The sequence below is a fragment of the Panthera pardus genome, unplaced genomic scaffold, assembly GCF_024362965.1.
Source record: "Panthera pardus isolate Hobbes unplaced genomic scaffold, ASM2436296v1 HiC_scaffold_18, whole genome shotgun sequence".
NCBI lineage: Eukaryota > Metazoa > Chordata > Mammalia > Carnivora > Felidae > Panthera > Panthera pardus.
Genome location: NW_026526743.1, coordinates 10,334,726 through 10,354,019, shown reverse-complemented (window position 1 = coordinate 10,354,019; position 19,294 = coordinate 10,334,726). Strand labels below are relative to the sequence as shown.

At 42.1% G+C, this 19,294-nt stretch overlaps 1 long non-coding RNA gene across 1 annotated transcript; it reads right to left on the bottom strand.

Annotated features, from left to right (window-relative positions):
* Positions 1 to 3,296: 3,296 nt before the first annotated feature.
* LOC128778060 (uncharacterized) lies at positions 3,297 to 9,106 on the bottom strand. Its single transcript, XR_008423444.1, has 3 exons — positions 8,989 to 9,106; positions 8,546 to 8,680; positions 3,297 to 4,275 (listed from the first exon to the last, which is right to left on the bottom strand). It is a non-coding gene; the product is annotated as an uncharacterized LOC128778060 (long non-coding RNA).
* Positions 9,107 to 19,294: the final 10,188 nt, after the last annotated feature.

The following is a 19,294-nucleotide window of genomic DNA, read 5'->3' as shown; positions in this document are numbered from 1 at the left end:
ATATATACCATTTCTTTATCCATTCATCCATCAATGGACGTTTGGGCTCTTTCCATACTTTGGCTATTGTTGATAGCACTGCTATAAACATTGGGGTGCATATGCCCCTTCGAAACAGCATACCTGTATCCCTTGGCTAAATACCTAGTAGTGCAATTGCTGGGTCGTAGGGTAGTTCTATTTTTAGTTTTTTGAGGAACCTCCATACTGTTTTCCACAGTGGCTGTGCCAGCTTGCATTCCCATTTTTATTTAAAAAAATTTTTTTTAACGTTTATTTATTTTTGAGACAGAGAGAGGCAGAGCATGAACGGGGGAGGGTCAGAGAGAGGGAGACACAGAATCTGAAACAGGCTCCAGGCTCTGAGCTGTCAGCACAGAGCCCGACGCGGGACTCGAACTCACCGACCGCAAAATCATGACCTGAGCCAAAGTCGGCCACTTAACCCACTGAGCCACCCAGGCGCCCCTTGCATTCCCATTTTTAATTTTTAAAGTAATAACAATTATATTACTGATTTTAAAATATTTACATTATAAAGAGAAACAACTAAAATATTAATTTGGTAGTACTTATGATTTTTTAAATTTAAATTCACAATTAACATGTAGATAAGTATTTGGTACTCAAACACTCAACATTTTTTTTGTAATTTGGGAGGTTGAGGACATATGTAAATTTTGGTTCCTGTTTATATGTTCAGATCATGCAAGGTTTAGAAAAGCAACTGATAATTGCGTCTTTTCAAACTTGGAAATTTGTATCATAGATATTCCCTCTACACTTATAGTTGGGTAAGTCTTTCTTCTTAAAAACTGATAATAATGGGGCACCTGGGTGGCTCAGTCAGTTGAGCGTAAGACTCTTGGTTTCAGCTCAGGTCATGCATGATCCCAGGGTTGAGGGATCGAGCCCCGTGTAAGGGGCTTAAAATTCTCTCTCTCTCTCACTCTCTCCCCCGCCCCCGCTCATGCTCTCTCTAAAATAAAAAAATAAAATAACTGATTTTTTTTAACACTTAATTGCATTCCCTATAAAATCTGTCCTTTGCTAATCTTTAGTCAATTCTAGAAACATAGTTTTTCCTTTTTAGGAAGGAAAGTTAATCTAAAAATTTTAATTTATTGGCATAAAAATTGGTAAGTATTCAACCTTATTTCTTAATATCCTTTATGTGTGTTGCTGCATCCTCCTCATTTGTTTTGTTTTGTTTTTTGAGAGAGAGAGAGAGAGAGAGAGGGAGCATGAACAGGGGAGAGGGGCAGAGGGGGAGAGAGAGAATCTTAAGCAGGCTTCATGCTCCACACAAAGCCAAGTGCAGGGCTCAATCCCACGACCCTGGGATCATGACCTGATCCAAAATCAAGAGTCGGACCCTCAACCGACTGAGCCACCCAGGCACCCCTACATCCTCATTTATAATAATAGTGCTTTTGGGGCATCTAGGTGGCTCAGTCGGTTGAGGGTCCAATTCTTTTTTTTAATTTTTTTTAATGTTTATTTATTTTGAGAGAGAGTGTGTGAGCAGGGGAGGGGCAGAGAGAGAGAGGGAGACATAGAATCCAAAGCAGGCTCCAGGCTCCAAGCTGTCAACACAGAACCTGACGCAGGGCTCAAACCCACGAACCGTGAGATCAAGACCTGAGCCAAAGTCGGACACTTAACCAACTGAGCTACCCAGGCGCCCCTGTTGAGGGTCCAACTCTTGATTTTGGCTCAGGTCATGATCTCATAGTTTGTGGGATCAAGCCCTGCGCTGGGCTCTGTGCTGACAGTGTGGAGCTGCTTAGTATTCTGTCTCCCCACCTCTCTATATCCCTCTCCTGCTCTCACATGCTCTCTCTCTCTCTCTCTCTCTCTCTCTCTCTAAGCTTCAAAAATTGCACTGTTATGAGATTTGCTAAATGTTTATATTATCCTTTTAAAGAAATAGCTTCAAGGTTGACAAAACCTACTTATCTCGTAATTTCAAAACATTCTTTCATTGCTGAGTTATGTTCATTTTCTAGCTTCTCAAGAGGTCTCTGGTTCACTTATTCCAGTGTTTATAGTTTTCTGACCTATAAACACATTTAAAGTTATAACTTCTTTGAGTAGTAACAGGGCCACATCCCACAGGTTTTGTTATGTACTGCTCTTATTCACTTCAGAGTCTTCTTGTTTAACTGAAGCAGAAAATATTAGGTAACATAAAGGTGACTTTGTTAATGTCTAACTTATTACATTTTTACCTGAGTTATATCCCTGTATGATTTGTTACAAACTTCTGCACATCTTCCTCAACTTCTTTAATAGTTAAATGCTTAACTGTTGTTTGACATGCCTGGAGTTTTATTCACTTTGCATTTTTTTTAATGTTTATTTTATTTTTTCGAGAGAGAGCACAACCTGGGGAGGGACAGAGAGAAAGAGAGAGAGGGAGACACAGAATCTGAAGCAGGCTCCAGGCTCTGAGCTGTCAGCACAGAGCCTGACGCAGGGCTCGAACCCACGAACCGTGAGATCATCACCTGAGCAGAAGTTGGACACTTAACGAACTGAGCCACCCAGGCGCCCTCAACTTTGCATTTTCTGATGCACAATAAATGGCAAGTTCTGAATGGGGGTTTTAAAACTTATATTCATGAGTATGAATCTTCTCATTAAAAGAGCTTTATGGCTAAAGAAATTCCCATATATGTGACATATAAAGCGTTACTTTCTCTTCTGCATCCTTTTCTGTAAATTAGGATTAGCTTACGGTAATGGGTTTTCAAAATTCTCCACTTGCATGGTTGTTTGCCAGCATGAATTGTACAATAATTAACAATCGATAGGTAGTATAGGGGAGCTCTTCTACGTTACCATATTAATATGGTCTGTAGTGATGACGTAACGATGTGCATCTGCTGATAAATGCAACATGAGCTGAAAGATAAAGCATTTCCATATTGGACAAGGTTATACATAATAATAAATTATTTGATGTTCTTTCAGGGACAAGACCAGTGAAATATTTCCTTCACTTATTTATAGGAAGTTTCTGTGGCATGAATTTTTTAAGACTGAGAAAGATGACCGTGTCTTGAAGGCCTTCCCACATTACTACATACATAACGAATAATGTTGAGTAAGTTGTGAACCCTGACTAAAGGTTTTCCCACATTCCTGACATTCATAGGGATTTTCACCAGTATGAATTTTCTAATGTCGAATAACTAGTGTTAAGCGACTAAAAGCTTTTCCACATTCAGTACAGTGAGACGGGTTCTCACCAGTATGGGGTGCTAGTGCTCATTAAATTATGAAATTCGACCAAAAGCTTCCATTACATTTATTTGATTTCTCACTTAGTATAAATTTTCTAGTGATGATAAAGCTTTGAGCCCTGCCTAAAGGCCTTCCCACAAACCTTACGTTTATAAGGTGCCTCACCAGTATGGATCCTCTGATATTGAGGAAGATATGACTGATGACCGAAGGCCTTTCCACATTCATTACATTTTTATGGCTTCTCCCTGGAATACATTCTTTGATGTTCATGAAGTTGTGTGATACCTCTAAAGGTCTTCCACATTCCTTACAGTCATAGGGTTTTCTCCAGTATGAATTCTCTGATGTTGAATAATTAGTGACAAGTTTTTGCACATTCAGTATATTGATAGAATTTTCCCCTAGTATGAATTCTCTGATGTTGAATAATTAGTGACAAGTTTTTGCACATTCAGTATATTGATAGAATTTTCCCCTAGTATGAATTCTATGATGTACATTAAGTTTTGAGAGCTGAATATAGCTTTTTTGATATTCCTTACATTCATAGGTTTTCTCACCAGTAGGAATTCTCTGGTGTTGGGTAAAGAGGGAAATAGGACTAAAGGCCCTTCCACATTCTTTACATTCACGGGGTCTTTCCCAGTGTGAGTTCTATGATGTTGAGGGGGATCAGAACGGTGATGAAGAAAGCCTTCCCGTGTTGCTTGCATTCCTCAGATCGGTCAGCAGTATACATTTTCTGGTGACTTAGAAGGGATGTCTTCTGCCGAAACCCTTCTCTACATTCGTTATGCATAGGGCCTACTTCCAGGTGGAACTTTCTGATGCAGGTTATGGGAAGTTTGCTGTCTCACAGTAGATACTCTTCCTGGGTGATTATCACTTGACTGGAATTTCCTTCCTCATTTCTTTGATGTCTCTCAAATATGCCTTTATATTCCCAGTCATCCTAGAACATGGGGTCCTCAGGATCTTTGTTTTTATTAAATTTTTCCATTTTCTCCCATGAGGATACATGATCTGAAAGATAATGAAAAAGTAGAGATGCTCATTTTAGTCCTTCCTCTTAGAGAGTTAGTGCTTCTTTAGTAGAAACTTTTTTATTTTTTTAATGTTTATTTACTTTTGAGAGAGAAAGAGAGACAGAGTGCAATCAGGGGAGGGGCAGAGAGAAAGGGAGACACAGAATCCAAAGCAGTCTCCATCCAGGCTCTGAGCTGTCAGCACAGAGCCCCACGCAGGGCTCGAACTCATGAACCATGAGATTGTGACCTGAGCTGAAGTCGGATGCTTAACCAACTGAGCCATCTAGGCGCCCCTAGTAGAAATTGTTTTAAACTGAAAATGATGTTTATGAAAAAAATGACTGTTCTTTACAGCTCCCAAATATGACTAAGCAATTAGATAAGTGAACAAGGAGAACAGGATATGTGGACATCCCCTAAGTGAAGTAAGTGAGGTAGTTATTCAGATAGATTTTTCAGTTTTTATCATTACAGTTGCCCAAGGAGTTTGTTGAAATAAGGATGTCTAAGGTGGTTCTCTTGCAAGTGACAATGAGACCCATTGCTGAAAACACTTCAGAGCTTCATGTTGCACAAGAGTGAAATCCTGAGTTCTCAACCTGTCAAATGTATTCAAGTTCATCTTAAGCTACTTGCCTTCCTCACTGTGTTCCACCCCCAGTTTCTCCTTGCACATGTGAGAATACATGGGGTTGCATTTGCTGATCTGTATGTAACACTGTGCCCAGTTTTTGCAAAGCTGGCTTCTTGTTAGAATTCAGATCTCATATTCAACATCACTTCTTTAGATGGCTGTCATTTGTCTTATTCTAAATACTGTCACCCCTATGATTTCCCATTCGAGAATCTTACTGCAAAATAGAAAAAAGTTGTGATGGGTCGCCTGGGTAGTTCAATCGCTTAATCTTCCAGCTCTTGGTTTTGGCTTAGGTCATGATCTCGTGGTCCATGGGATCAAGCCCCATGTCAGGCTCTGTGCTGTGCATGGAGCCTGCTTGGGATTCTCTCTCCCTCTCCCCCTGCCCCTCTTCTCCACTCAAACTCTCTCTCAAAATAAATAAATATACTTTATCGGAAAAATTTTTTTTTTCAAAAAAATTTTTTTTCAACGTTTTTTATTTAATTTTGGGACAGAGAGAGACAGAGCATGAACGGGGGAGGGGCAGAGAGAGAGGGAGACACAGAATTGGAAACAGGCTCCAGGCTCCGAGCCATCAGCCCAGAGCCTGACGCGGGACTCGAACTCATGGACCGCGAGATCGTGACCTGGCTGAAGTCAGACGCTCAACCGACTGCGCCACCCAGGCGCCCCTATCGGAAAAATTTTTTAATGTTTATTTATTTTCGAGACACAGAGATAGGGTGCGAGAGGGGGAGGGGCAGAGAGAGAGGGAGACACAGAATCTGAAGCAGGCTCCAGGCTCTGACCTGTCAGCACAGAGCCTGACACAGGGCTTGAACCCACAGGTCACAAGATCATGACCTGAGCCAGTGCCAGACGCTTAACCGACTGAGCCACCCAGTTGCCCCCAAATAAATAAACTTTAAAAATTAAAAAATAAAATGCTTTTTTTTAAAAAAAAGAAAAAAGCTGTGATGATATACATGGAAATACTTTATCTACCTCTTTACTGCCTTCTCCCCTCAACCAAACTTTAACCCAAATCTAATTTACTTACTGTTGTATAATAAACCTCAAATTCAGTGCCTGCCACACATATGACATCATATAACTCATGAATATTGAAAGAATGGACCATTAGGTTGAAGGAAGAAAATCAGGATAAGGATAAGGGGAAATAGCACAAAGGAGAAGGGAACCTACAATAGGTTATTATTTCATGCCTATAATTAAGTATTAGTAATATCAAAGTATAGTTTTCAAAAATTTTTCCAAATAAAAAATGAAGTTGTGTTAAAGATTTATTTAACTCATTAATAAGGAACCAAGATGATGGTAAAGGTGCTTCAAAGAAGAAGTCAATAATTGAATAAATACACACAAATACTCAAACGAGTTTGCTAATAGATTAAAAACTGGTTAATGCCATACAGAGTATGAAAACCAGAACATTTGGATTTTTTTTTTTTTGGCCAGCCAGAAATGTCCAAGTTGACAAGCTAAGTTCATGAGTCTAGGTTCTTTTTTTTGTTTGTTTTTATTTTTTTAATGTTTATTTGTTCTTGAGAGAGAGAGGGAGAGAGAGGGGAGGAGGGGCAGAGAGAGAGAGGGAGACACAGAATCCCAAGCAGGATCCAGGCTCTGAGCTGTCAGCACAGAGTTTGATGCAGGGCTCAAACTCATGAACCGTGAGATCATTACCTGAGCTAAAGTTGGATACTTAACCGACTGAGCCACCCAGGCATCCCTCAAGAGTCTAGGTTCTAATCAATATTTAACAGTAAGTCAAACAAAGGTACAAATCCTCTAGAAAATGAAATAGCCCTTGGGTATACTTGTTAGGCAGTTTCCTAGTATGGTATTTAAAAAACATGGGTCTTGGGTACCAAAATCCCACATCTAGGAATCTACCCTGATGAAATACCTCCAACATTATGATAAACATGATACACATGATTATTCATTATGGCATGATCATAATTTTAAAATACTGGGAAGGGCGCCTGTGTGGCTCAGTCCGTTAAATGTCTGACTTGAGCTCAGGTCATGATCTCACCGTTCATAGGTTGGAGCCCTGCAACCAGCTCTGTGCTGACAACTCAGAGCCTGGAGTCTGCTTCGGATTCTGTGTCTCCTTCTCTCTCTGCCCCTCCCCTGCTCACACTGTCTCTCAAAAATGAATAAATGTAAAAAAAAAAAAAAAAGAAACACCTTTTTAATAAAAAATAAAATACTGGGAACAATCTAAACACCCATATATAGGAGAGTGGTTCAATAAACTGGCATATCTACAAAATGAAGTGTTACACAGTTGCATACAAGAATGAAAAAAATGTCCATGAAATTATAAGTAATTTCCAAGACATATTCTTAGGTGAAAAAAAGCTAGGTGCAAAAGTACACATAGAGTACGTGACTTTTTCTGTAAGAAAAGAAATATAAGAGAATATACGTGTATCTGCTCATTTTTACACAAGAAATACTGGAAGGAAAAGAATGTAAAATGATGAGTTTGGTTAACTACAGGGGTAGGTGGGGATAAGGTTGAAAAGAGGAGAATGAGAATAGGTAGCAGGAATGAGGGAGATGCCATACTTTTCTGAGTACACTCTTTTGTAAAGTTCTGACTTTTCAGAATGACAGTAATGTTTCACACAGCGTCCAAATAAATAACGAAAACAGTAATGAATGAACCTGCCTGTACTACAAATAAATACAGCCACGATGAAGGGGGTGGGGAAGAAAAGAACCAATTTTAGTATATTTAGAAAACAGTATTTTGATCACATACTGTAAGACTAAAGAGAAAAAAACTCATACATAAACGTTGTACTCTACTTAATACATGTGTTTCTCACAGGGGTATGATAAGAATTATTTAAAAATTGACTACATAGAATTTTAGGAAATGTTTAAGAAATGTCTGACAGCAGAAATTACAGGCTGGTCTAATCCTACATCTGAAGATGAATCAGAAGCAACCTTGGGACCCACGTTATTGCAGAGAGCCTGACTCAAATTGGAAAATTTGAACATGTTAAAAAAATTTTTTTTTTTAAAGCATGAAAGAAAGAATGTACAAAATCTGAATCTGGAAATACATATCAAAGGAAGAAAAATCATTGGGAGGTAACCAAAATAAACTATTTTTAGAACCATATTTTCAGATGGAAACAATGATCCAACTGTTTAAAAAGCGGTGGGGGAGGGGCGCCTGGGTGGCTAGGTCAGTTAAGTGACTTCGGCTCAGGTCATGATCTCATGGTTCGTGAGTTCGAGCCCCGCGTCAGGCTCTGTGCTGACAGTGTGGAGCCTGCTTGAGATTCTCACTCTTACTGCCCCTCCCCCACTCATGCTCAGTCTCTCTCAAAATAAGTATAAAAAGGGGGTGGGGGAGAAACTGGAAAGAAACAGTGTTCCCTGGGTAGGTAAAAAGTTGTACTTCAAAGAAGTCGCCTTCCTCTTTGAGCGGGGAGAAGCATGGGGAGGGTGCAGGGGGTGGTATGTGTGAGTAGGAGAGAGGCCCCTCCAGGCGCTCACCCTGATGGGAGTAATGCTCTGCTCTGAACACAGGGACTTTGAGGGGAACTTTCCAGGCATTGTCTCAAAGGTGCCGCGTCCTGCTAACCGTCTGAGCCATTACCTACAGTGCCACTGCCCTTCTTAATGATCCTTCACTCAGCTGGGCACAGGCTTCCTGTCACATCTCTTTGTGCCCCCAAGGGTTCTTTCCCTTGTGCCAATAAGGAGATCACATCTGGCCTGGAAATAGAAGAACCTGTGTACGCAAGAAGAAACGCAACAGAGTCACAAAGGGGGCATCCCAGAAGTCACACCCAGCTCCTGGTCATCAATGAGGAAAAGAAACCAGAAAATTCCAGAGAAGAGGAGGAAGTCACTTTTGGAATGGGGAAGAAGCTTCTTTGGGTGTTATCCTACAGAACTATCTGTCCCCATTCAGTACAATTGCATTGAGAACAGAGCAGAAACTCAACCATAGTCTTGAAGGCACCTCAGAATTCACACCCAAGGCAGCAGGTATTCCCGTGGGCAAATCCCAGCCTCCCAGGGGTGCTAACTTCTTACCTAGAGATGAAGTTGCTGAAGTTCTCCAGTGTCACGTCCCTGTACAAATCCTTCTTAGCAGGATCTGGCTGGCCCCACTCGTCCTGAGAAGACTACTGCCACATCCCTAAACATCACTGAGCCCTGAAACAACAAACTGAGGATGTGTGCCATCCAAGTGAGTATTTATGACCAGGAAAATAGGAGGATGGAAAAGGACACTGCAGGGAGTGGGGAGACATACCCAGAGAATAAGCTGAGGCAGATGAGCATGTAAGACAATTTTGGCAATTCAAGAGAAGGGTCCGTATGTTCTTGATATTTCTATGGAGAGCAGCACAACTTCCTTCGTAAAGGGAGATACAGCCATCAAAAGATACTTCAATGAACGAAAATAAGTCAGTTCAATGTTTTGCCAATAAACTGTAGAAGTTGAATTCACATGTCTGAATTCTCTATTCCTTCTGTTCCGAAATCAAAGGAGTGAATATGGAAATATACTGATATTGTTTTCAGTGTTTGAGTGCTTTCATAATGTTTCAAGAAAACTCAAACTAGAGAAATGGCTCTCAGGGACAATATGGCGCCCCCAGAAGACAGTGGGCAATGCCTGCAGACACTCTGGTTGGCGCCATTGGGATAGGGGGCGCTATTAGCACCTAGCGGGTAGAGACCAGAGATGCCGCTGACCGGTCACCTGTGCACAAGACAGCACAACGAACAACTATCAGCCTCAAATCGCCTTCGTGTTGAGCTTGGGAAATCCTGAAACATTTTTCTCATGGAATCATTCCAAAATGACTAACAGAATCTGTGCTAGGAATTATGGGATTTGTGTATTATTCTTAAATATATTGAAGAAGCAGCTTCATCACTGTCCAAATGTTTCCTTATTCGGTCAGACTCTTTAATACAGACTTATTATTATCAGCTGCACAATTTCCCATGACATTGCACTAAGTGACAAACCTTCTTTTATTTCTGGGCACTTGAGGTTGAACAAGATACCTTTTTTTTTTTTTAAGTTTATTTTTTAATTTTTATTTTGACAGCACAAGCAGGGGAGGGGCAGAGAGAAGGGGAGACAGAATCCCAAACAGGCTCCATACCATCAGTGCAGAACCCGATGTGGGGCTTGAACTCACGAACTGTGAGGTCATTACCTGAGCCAAGATCCAGTCAGACGCTTAACCTATTGAACCACCCAGTTGAACATCTAGTTGAACAAGATATCTTTAGGGACATTCTTAGCTCTGCCAATTTATGGTTTTCAACACCTCACGCACTCTGACTGGTGTCACCTAGCTCATCCCCAGGCACACTCTTTCCTTGTTCCCGAGCACTAGAATGCTGATGGGCGATAAACCAGGCTCACACAGATGTGACCCGTTACCCACACGTGTGGCTCAGCATCACACCCGATCTTGGGTCTGGCATCCATCTGGGCTGGATGGAGGGACTGCTGGGCAATGCCTCAAATTCCCAATGCCAACCCCAATTCAAAAGGTCCTGAACCTGAGACCTTCTGTCTTAGTCCATTCAGGCTGCTATAACAAAGTACCACTGGTCAACTTCCCATTACGTCCTCACGGGGTTGAAGAGGACCAGGGATTTTTCTAGAGCCTCTATTATAGGGACACTAATCCCATTCACCCTGACCTAATCACTTAGTAAAGGTCCATCTCCAAATACCATAACATATGAATTGGGGGGATACATTCGGACCACAGCAGAGACCAACGAACACCACGGCCCATCTTGTCTAACTGGGAAACCCTGGTCTGTAGGTTACCATCAAAGCATTGTTATGTGTGGTTCCTTTAGTCCATGAAATCATATTTCACATAGGAGTCTTTCACGTTTCCCTGAAGCAATGCATTTCTGCAGAATTGAGTCCATAGGAGAGTCTACGTCATGTGGATACATGAACGAAGGTTCAGAGAGAGAGGGATTCTTAGTGATGGCTCAGGCCTTTTGATCTTTTCATGCATGGGTGAGACAGGAAATCCAAGGAAGTTGTCCTATATTCATACAAAATGAGCACAGTTTGAGGAAGGGGAAAGAAAGCATGACTCACCTGGGCCACGGCTTTCAGAACAGCAAGGGCCAATGAGTCATCCAGCCTCCTCTCTTGGGGAAGGGCGAGTCCTGAAAGGGCAAAACCAGGGAGGGAAGAAAAAACATGAGTGGTCAGCCTTGCCTTCCAGAAGGACAGGTTGCAATTCTCTTCCTCCCTCGTCTGGTGCCAGCCTTCTGGTGTTCATGAAAATTTTGGACAGACTTCTAGGACGTCCCTCCCCACCAAATCCTGCTCCTCCCATGTTGCATGCCCTGTATGATTATGATTAAGCTACTAATCAGCTGACTTTGAGTTACCAAAAGGAAGATTAGCTTAAATGAGGCTGACTTAATCAAACAAGCCCTTTAAAAGCAGAAGTCAGAAAGAGACACGCTCCTGCTGACCTCAAGGAAGAAAATCAGTGTTCTGAACCACTGATGGAGAAGTGTGGCCCCCGGGAGCTGTGAGTGACTCTGGTGGGCAGCCAGCAAGAACATGGGTACCCACGATTGTAAGGAAGTGAATTCTGCCAACAACCAGTAGCCTTGAGAGAGAACCCTCAGCTCCAGATAAGAACTTCAGTGTGGCCAACACGCTGACTGTAGCCTTGTGAAACGCTGAGCAAAGGATCCAGCTGAGTTATGCTCACTCCCATGGAATTGGGAGATGGTAAAGGATTGTTGTTCTAAGCCTCTGAGCTTGTGACGGTTGATCAAACAGAAATAGAAAACTAATACATTGAGGTCGATGGGGAGATTGGGGTTATATCTCAGCCATCCCAACCCTAGTGGAAACATCTCCAGCCCTAGTGAGGAAACAGGGATGGGACGGCCTGCCCACTGCTGCTCTCCAAAATCCCAAGTTCCTGCTTCAGCAGGAAGGATGCATCCAGATGACCATGCATGCCCAACATGCTAATGGGGCTCCAACTGGGGAGCCCTAGATGGGGCTCCAAGGACCAGACACAACCTCATCAGAGCAGCATGCAGGACGAAGCTTGCCTCCCCCGGCAAAGGAGCAGGGCACAAGCCGAAACCATGGACAAGAACAAGATAACTACATAAACTGAGAGAATATAAAATGAGCATGGATTAAAATACATGAAGAGATCAAGGAAGAAACAAGTCACACTGCTGAAAGGAAAACAAACCAAACCAACCAGAGGATGTTGAGAAAGAGCTAAATACAAATTCTAGAAAACCCTGTAAAAGTACAGTTCCTGTGGTTAATTTTAATTGGCTGGCACTTAGAGTTCATTGCCACATCGTCCTGGTTGGACTTCCTCTCATGAATAGGCTGGAAAAGTAATTTTCCTGCTCTGTGCACAAAGCACTCTGAACAGAAATAAGATTCCACCCTTTAGATGCCCTTGTGTGACATTTGGATGACAGAGGCAACATCTCCTCCTGCTGTGGCTACCAAAAGGTGGTGGCAGAGACAGCATGGCTGGGGTCTGAACTCTGCGGTCCACGCATTTGTGGTGACAGTGAGTGGTGGTTGCATCATCTTACTTTCTTTTTTTTTTTAACGTTTTATTTACTTTCAAGAGAGAGAGAGACAGAGTGCAAGTGGGGGAGGGGCAGAGAGAGAGGGAGACACAGAATCTGAAGCAGGCTCCAGGTTCTGAGCTGTCAGCACAGAGCCCGACGTGGGGCTTGAACCCACAAACCCTGAGATCACGACCTGAGCTGAAGTTGGTTGCTTAACCGACTGAGCCGCCCAGGCGCCCCGCGTCACCTTACCTTCTGACCCTGGATTGCAGGTAAAGCAGCGTGTGCTTGAAGTTGGTGCTCCCAGAGGCAGCCCCCTGCAGCTCCACCTCTGGACCGTGGCTGAGGGAGCACATGTTTTGAAGGTTCAGTTTTGCCACATTTTGGGAGGCACTTCTGGAGACCTACCTTGCAAAGTCAGCTCTTGTGACCCTTCTAACAATTTTATAAGTGCCCACTTCCTGTATTTTATATGTTTAAATACGTTCATCTCATACCACCTCACACCTGTCAGAATGGCTAGGATGAACAACTCAGGCAACAAGAGATGTTGGCGAGGATGCAGAGAGAGAGGATCTCTTCTGCGCTGCTGGTGGGAATGCAAACTGGTGCAGCCACTCTGGAAAACAGTATGGCGGTTCCTCAAAAAACTAAAAATAGAACTACCCTATGACCCAGCAACTGCACTACTAGGTATTTATCCAAAGGATACAAAAATGCTGATTCGAAGGGGCACGTGCACCCCAATGTTTACAGCAGCACTATCAACAGTAGCCAAAGTATGGAAAAAGCCCAAATGTCCATCAGCTGATGAATGGATAAAGAAGATGTGACCATATATGTGTATATATATATATATATATATATATATATATATATATATATACACACACACACACACACATATATACACATATATATTATACATATATATACTATATATACATATATATATAACATATAGATAGATAGACAGATAATGGAATGTTACCCAGCGATCAAAGAGAATGAAATCTTGCCATTTGCAACAGTGTAGATGGGAATAGAGTGTATTATACTAAGTGAAATAAGTTAGAGAAAGACAAATATTATATGATTTCACTCATATGTGGAATTTAAGAAACAAAACAGATGAACCTAGAAGGGAAGGAAAAATAAAAGATAAAAACAGAGACAAACCATAAGAGACTCTTAAATACAGAGAACAAACCGAGGATTGCTGATGGGGTGTTGGGTGGGGGGACGGGCTAAATGGGTGATGGGCATTAAGGAGGACACTTATTGGGATGCGCACTGTTATATCTAAGTGATAAATCACTAAATTCTATTCCTGGGATCATTATTATACTACATGTTAACTAACTTGGATTTAAATTAAAAAAAAAAATACCTTCATCACACACACAATCTTAATACTGATCTTAAGAGATTAGAGGGGGATAAAAAACAAACCAGGATTTGAAGAGTAGAGAGGCCAGGTTATTCAAAGCAACCCTCCCACTGAAAACACATTTTTAAAATAAAATTCACCCCCAAAATCTTAAGAGCCTCAAAGTTCTGAAAAAAAAAAAATAGCCAAGACTTACCAGCCCAAATCTAAGGAAACTTGGGCTACAAAGTCAAGAGTACCAAAGATGCTTTTTCCTTGAGAATCCATCCTCAGCTCAGATGACCTCCTTGTCCTCGGGTAGGCAGAAAGGTGTCACAAGCCCAAGACTATCCAAGGTGGGATACCTAATGGAAGAGCCTCCTTACAGTGAGATGAAGTCACAAGGGACTACTTAGGGGAAACGTGAAACAAGTAAACCTTCCCCAGCCCTCCCCAGGAGGGCTGCCCTAGCACGGAGAAACGTAGTGGAGACAACGGGGGAGAAGGAACGTCTGTGCAGCTGTAACCACACGCCAGCCCCAACACGTCACCTGGTGTCTTAGTCCGTTAGCGCTGTTATAACAAAATACCACAGACTGGGTGGCTTATACACAACAGAAATCTGTGTCTCACAGTTCCAGAGGCCGGGAAGTCCAAGATCAAATGCTGACCTTCAGTGTCGGGAAGTAAATTCTACTGTTCAAGCCATCGTACTCTGGAGTCTCTCACAGAGCAGCTCAACCTGAGCTCCAAGACAAAAGTAAGGTCAGCTTGAGAGCTCTGTAAGCATTTAAGGAAAGAATTTAGGACGAAATTCTGAAAAGTCTTGCCAAACAGACGTGCGGTTTTTTCCCACAGTGGCTTCCCCCTTCCTCCCTCACCTAGGCTGCTGTCTCGTCATCATCAAAGGCTATTCTCTTGCACCGACAATCACACCTGGCTTAGAATTGCTGAGCCCTGCATATAGGAAAATGAGTCAGACCTGTATGCTATTGCTGTTCAAAACCTCCAACCCAGTCCCTTGAGAGGACATTGATGCAGAGAGGCAAAGAGAATGGCTTGAAGAATCAGGGAGGGAGAAATTATTCAGACCGGTCTATTTCCAGCGTTATAAGTCTGAAACTGTTGATTCCCAGAGGCAAACACTAGCAGTTCCCTGGAGAGTCATGATGGAGAAATTATGATGCTGCAGACGACAGTCAATGAATTTTGAGAGGAAGCTCTTCACCAACAATTTGAGACTCCTGTCACCCTCCAATTTGTCCACATCCCTCTGGGTAGATACGTGTGGGAGGACGGAGAGAGACAGGGATTAGCCACCCACACTCTGCTCAAAGATGGCCGCATCCTTGTGGCTATCCTGGTGTGAAAAACCAACATTTTTAGTTTTAAAAACTGAGGGGCCACATGGCCCTGAGGGGAGAAGTATGTGAAGGGAAGGAGGCCACTGTAAAGAAACTGCAGATGGCCTTAACGTATTGAGTCCAATAATAGCAAACCAGTTAAATTACCTAAGGTCCATAGAATCATGGACTAAATACTTTAAAAAAGTATTTAGTGTCCATTGACAGATGAATGGATGGAGATGTGGTGTGTATATACAATGGAGTATTACTCAGCAATAAAAAAGAATGAAATCTTGCCATTTGCAGCTACGTAGATGGAACTGGAGGGTATTATGCTAAGTGAAATTAGTCAAAGAAAGACAAATATCGTAAGACTTCACTCATATGTGGAATTTAAGATACAAGACAGATGAACATAAGGGAAGGGAAGCAAAAACAACATAAAAACAGGGAGGGGAACAAACCATAAGAGACTCTTAAATATAGAGAACAAACTGAGGGTTGCTGGAGGGGAGGTGAGGGGAGGGAAGTGATAAATGGGCAAGGGGCATTAAGGAGGACATTTGTTGAGATGAGCGCTGAGTGTTATATGCAGGGGATGAATCACAGGATTCTACTCCTAAAATCATTATTGCACTGTATGCTAGCAAACATGGATGTAAATTTAAAAAAATTTTAAATTTAAAAATTAAAAACAAAAGTATTTGGGGCACCTGGGTGGCTCAGTTGGTTAAGCAGCCAACTCTTAATTTTGGCCCAGGTTATGCTCTCACAGTTTGAGTCCAAGTCGGGCTCTGCACTGACAGAGCGGAGCCTGCTTGGGATTGTCTCTCTCTCTCTCTCTCTCTCTCTCTCTCTCTGCCCCCTCCCCCACTCATTCTTTCTTCTCTCTCTCAAAATCAATAAACGTTAAAAAATGAAAGTAATCTTTGCAAATTCTTTCTGACCAGATGCAATTTAAATACAAGGATTTCCTGAGAATACGTTCATTGTTGTGAATGTTTAATATTAGATCATGGACGTTTTTCCTTGTTCTGGAAAACTTCAAAAATATTATTTTTATTAACTGTATAGTATTCTACCACGTGGGCAGACATATTAGATTCTAAGATTTTCCCAGTCATTCTTGATTGGAGGGCACTCCTTTCCCACAAGATCTTACTTTTCCCAGACACCTGCTTTGGTTCCAAATTTTTCACAGGTGGCATAGGATGAGTCCAAACTCCAGCGAGGCCGCCTGGGCTTGGGAATGGTGGCTGCACCAACATCTATGATGTCATGAAGTAAGCGTCTTCTATCTCTGATACTGCTTTCTCTAAGGAATTTACCACCTTGATTCAACCTCGATGGGGCTGGAATACATAGAGGACCATTTCCCTGCAGGCACTGTGTTTGATGAAAGATTTTAGAGTGACACAGACCCAAGTGCAAACACCAAACTCAACCACTCACATCCTAGCTTTGTGTTTTTCGGCAAGTCACTTAACTTTTCTACGTCTGCATTTTTTTCTCCAATAACGAAAATATAATTGGGCTGCAGGGTTACTGTGGGGAACTATGATTACTGATATTAAAAGAAGAGATGAATTAGTTATACCTTTGAAGAATCAAAGCCCAGAAATGTAGTCTTCTGAGAGAAGGGAAGGGGATAGAAGGACTTGTTTTTGAATCATGAGGATATACTTCTTATTCAAAAATGTTCAAGTTTTTTTTTTTAAAAAAAAAAGGAATAAAATAGAACAATTGAGAAGTACTAATTAATATTTAGAAGAAAATTTCCTTGGGCTAAGAAAAGACATGAGACTATCTCCCCAGCATATCCTACTTAAGGTCCTGAATTCTAAGGATGGAAACTCTTGCCAAATGCTAGGACAGAAGCAATTACTGTGGTAGGCAGAATTATGGCTCACCAGAGGCCCCTGTCCTAATCCCAGGAACCTGTGGATATGTTATGTTGGTAGCAAGGGGGAATTAAGTTGCAGATAGACTGAAGGTTGTCAATCAGCTGACCTTAAGATAAGATTATCTTGGATTGTCCACTTGAGCCCAGTATAATCAGGAGGTTCCTTAAAGGTGAAAGAGGAGGCAAAAGAGTGTTGCAGTGTGAGACACAGCAAACTATTACTGGCATTGAAGACACAAAGGGGCCACACCAAGGAATGCAGGCAGCCTCTAGAAGCTAAAAGAGGCTAGGAAATGGTTTTTCCCACAGAGCCTCTGGAAGAGAACACATCCCATCAATACCTTAATTTTGGGGGCACCTGGGTGCCTCAGTTGGTTGAGCGTCTGATTTCGGCTCAGGTCATGATCTCATGGTCTGTGAGTTCACGCCCCGCGTCGGGCTCTGTGCTGACAACTCGGAGCCTGGAGCCTGCTTCGGATTCTGTGTGTCCCTCTCTCTCTGCCCCTCCCCCACTCATGTTCTCTGTCAAAAATAAACATTTTTTTTTTTTTAATTTTTTTTTTCAATATTTTTTATTTATTTTTGGGACAGAGAGAGACAGAGCATGAACAGGGGAGGGTCAGAGAGAGAGGGAGACACAGAATCGGAAACAGGCTCCAGGCTCCGAGCCATCAGCCCAGAGCCTGACGCGGGGCTCGAACTCACGGACCGCGAGATCGTGACCTGGCTGAAGTCGGACGCTTAGCCGACTGCGCCACCCAGGCGCCCCAAAAATAAACATTTTTTAAAAATTTAAAAATACCTTGATTTTGGCCCAAGAGATCTAATGACCTAACCTATTTCAGACTTCTGACCTCCTGATAATAAATGTGTTGTTTTAAACCAGTAAGTTTTTGATAATTTGTTATAGCAGCAAAAGGAAACAACTCTTTGAGAGAGAGAGAGAGAGAACTTGAGTGGGGTAGAAAGGCACAGGGATAAAGAGAATTGTTAAGTAGGCTCCATGCTTAGTAGAGCCCAATTTGGGGCTCAATCCCATGACCTGAGCTGGAATCAAAAGTCAGATGCTCAACTGACTGAACCACCCAGGCACCCCAGAAACAAAAATATCTACGTAAGCTAAGAAAATCATATTATTCAGAAAAAACCTATAATCCCAAGAATGTTCTACAAGCCAAAAATATAATTTGTGAGGGCCCAAGAAAGTTTTGGACATACAAGCGTTCAGAGAATACAAATACTCAATAAAACAGCCTAACAAAACAGGATTTGAAATAAAACTGTTACAAGACAGCAAAAAAGATGAAAAGAAACAGCAGCCAGCAATGAATGTTACTCTCCCTGAGGATCTTTAAATTTAAATGGTTATCATGAGTGGGTCTGGCAGTAAGTAATGTTGAGCATCAAATAAATAAGAGAAAAACTAAAAGCTTTGGATTAGGTTCTTATTAGGTTAGTGAAATGGAGGAATTGTGAAATCGGCTTGCAGGAAAGAAAAAGCAAGAGTGGCCTCTTCTTGAAGGAAAGTGGCAGAGAAAATTAACAATGGGTGAGAAAGTGTTAACACTGCTCTCATTCTGTGGCACCTGGGACCCAAACAGGGTGGCTCAGTTGGTTGAGCTTCCGACTTTGGCTCAGGTCATGATCTCATGGTTCATGGGGTCGAGCTCTGTGCTGACCGCTCAGAGCCTGGAGCCTGCTTCTGCTTTTGTGTCTCCCTCTCTCTCTGCCCCTAACCCACTCGCATTCTGTCTCTGTCTCTCTCAAAAATAAATAAACATTAAAAAAATAAAAAAATACTGCTCTCATTCTGCCCAAATAATAATTAAGAATGGGGAGATGACCACTACCCTAAGTACAGTGTTAAGTTCCAATTTAGCAAAAGGAATGATCAGCCAACATGAGCAAAGGAAAGCCCAAAATAAATCGAACACACACTAAAATGAAAGGAATAAAGTTGAAATTACACCCAACACGAATTCCTTTACAGAAAAAAGACTCAGTTTCTTTTTTTAAGTTTTTAATTTATTTTGAGAGAGACAGAGCACAAGTGGGGGAGGGGCAGAGAGGGAGAGAGAGGATCCCAAGCAGGCTTCAGGCTGCCAGTACAGAGCCCCATGCAGGGCTCAAACTCACGAAACTGTGAGATCATGTCCTAAG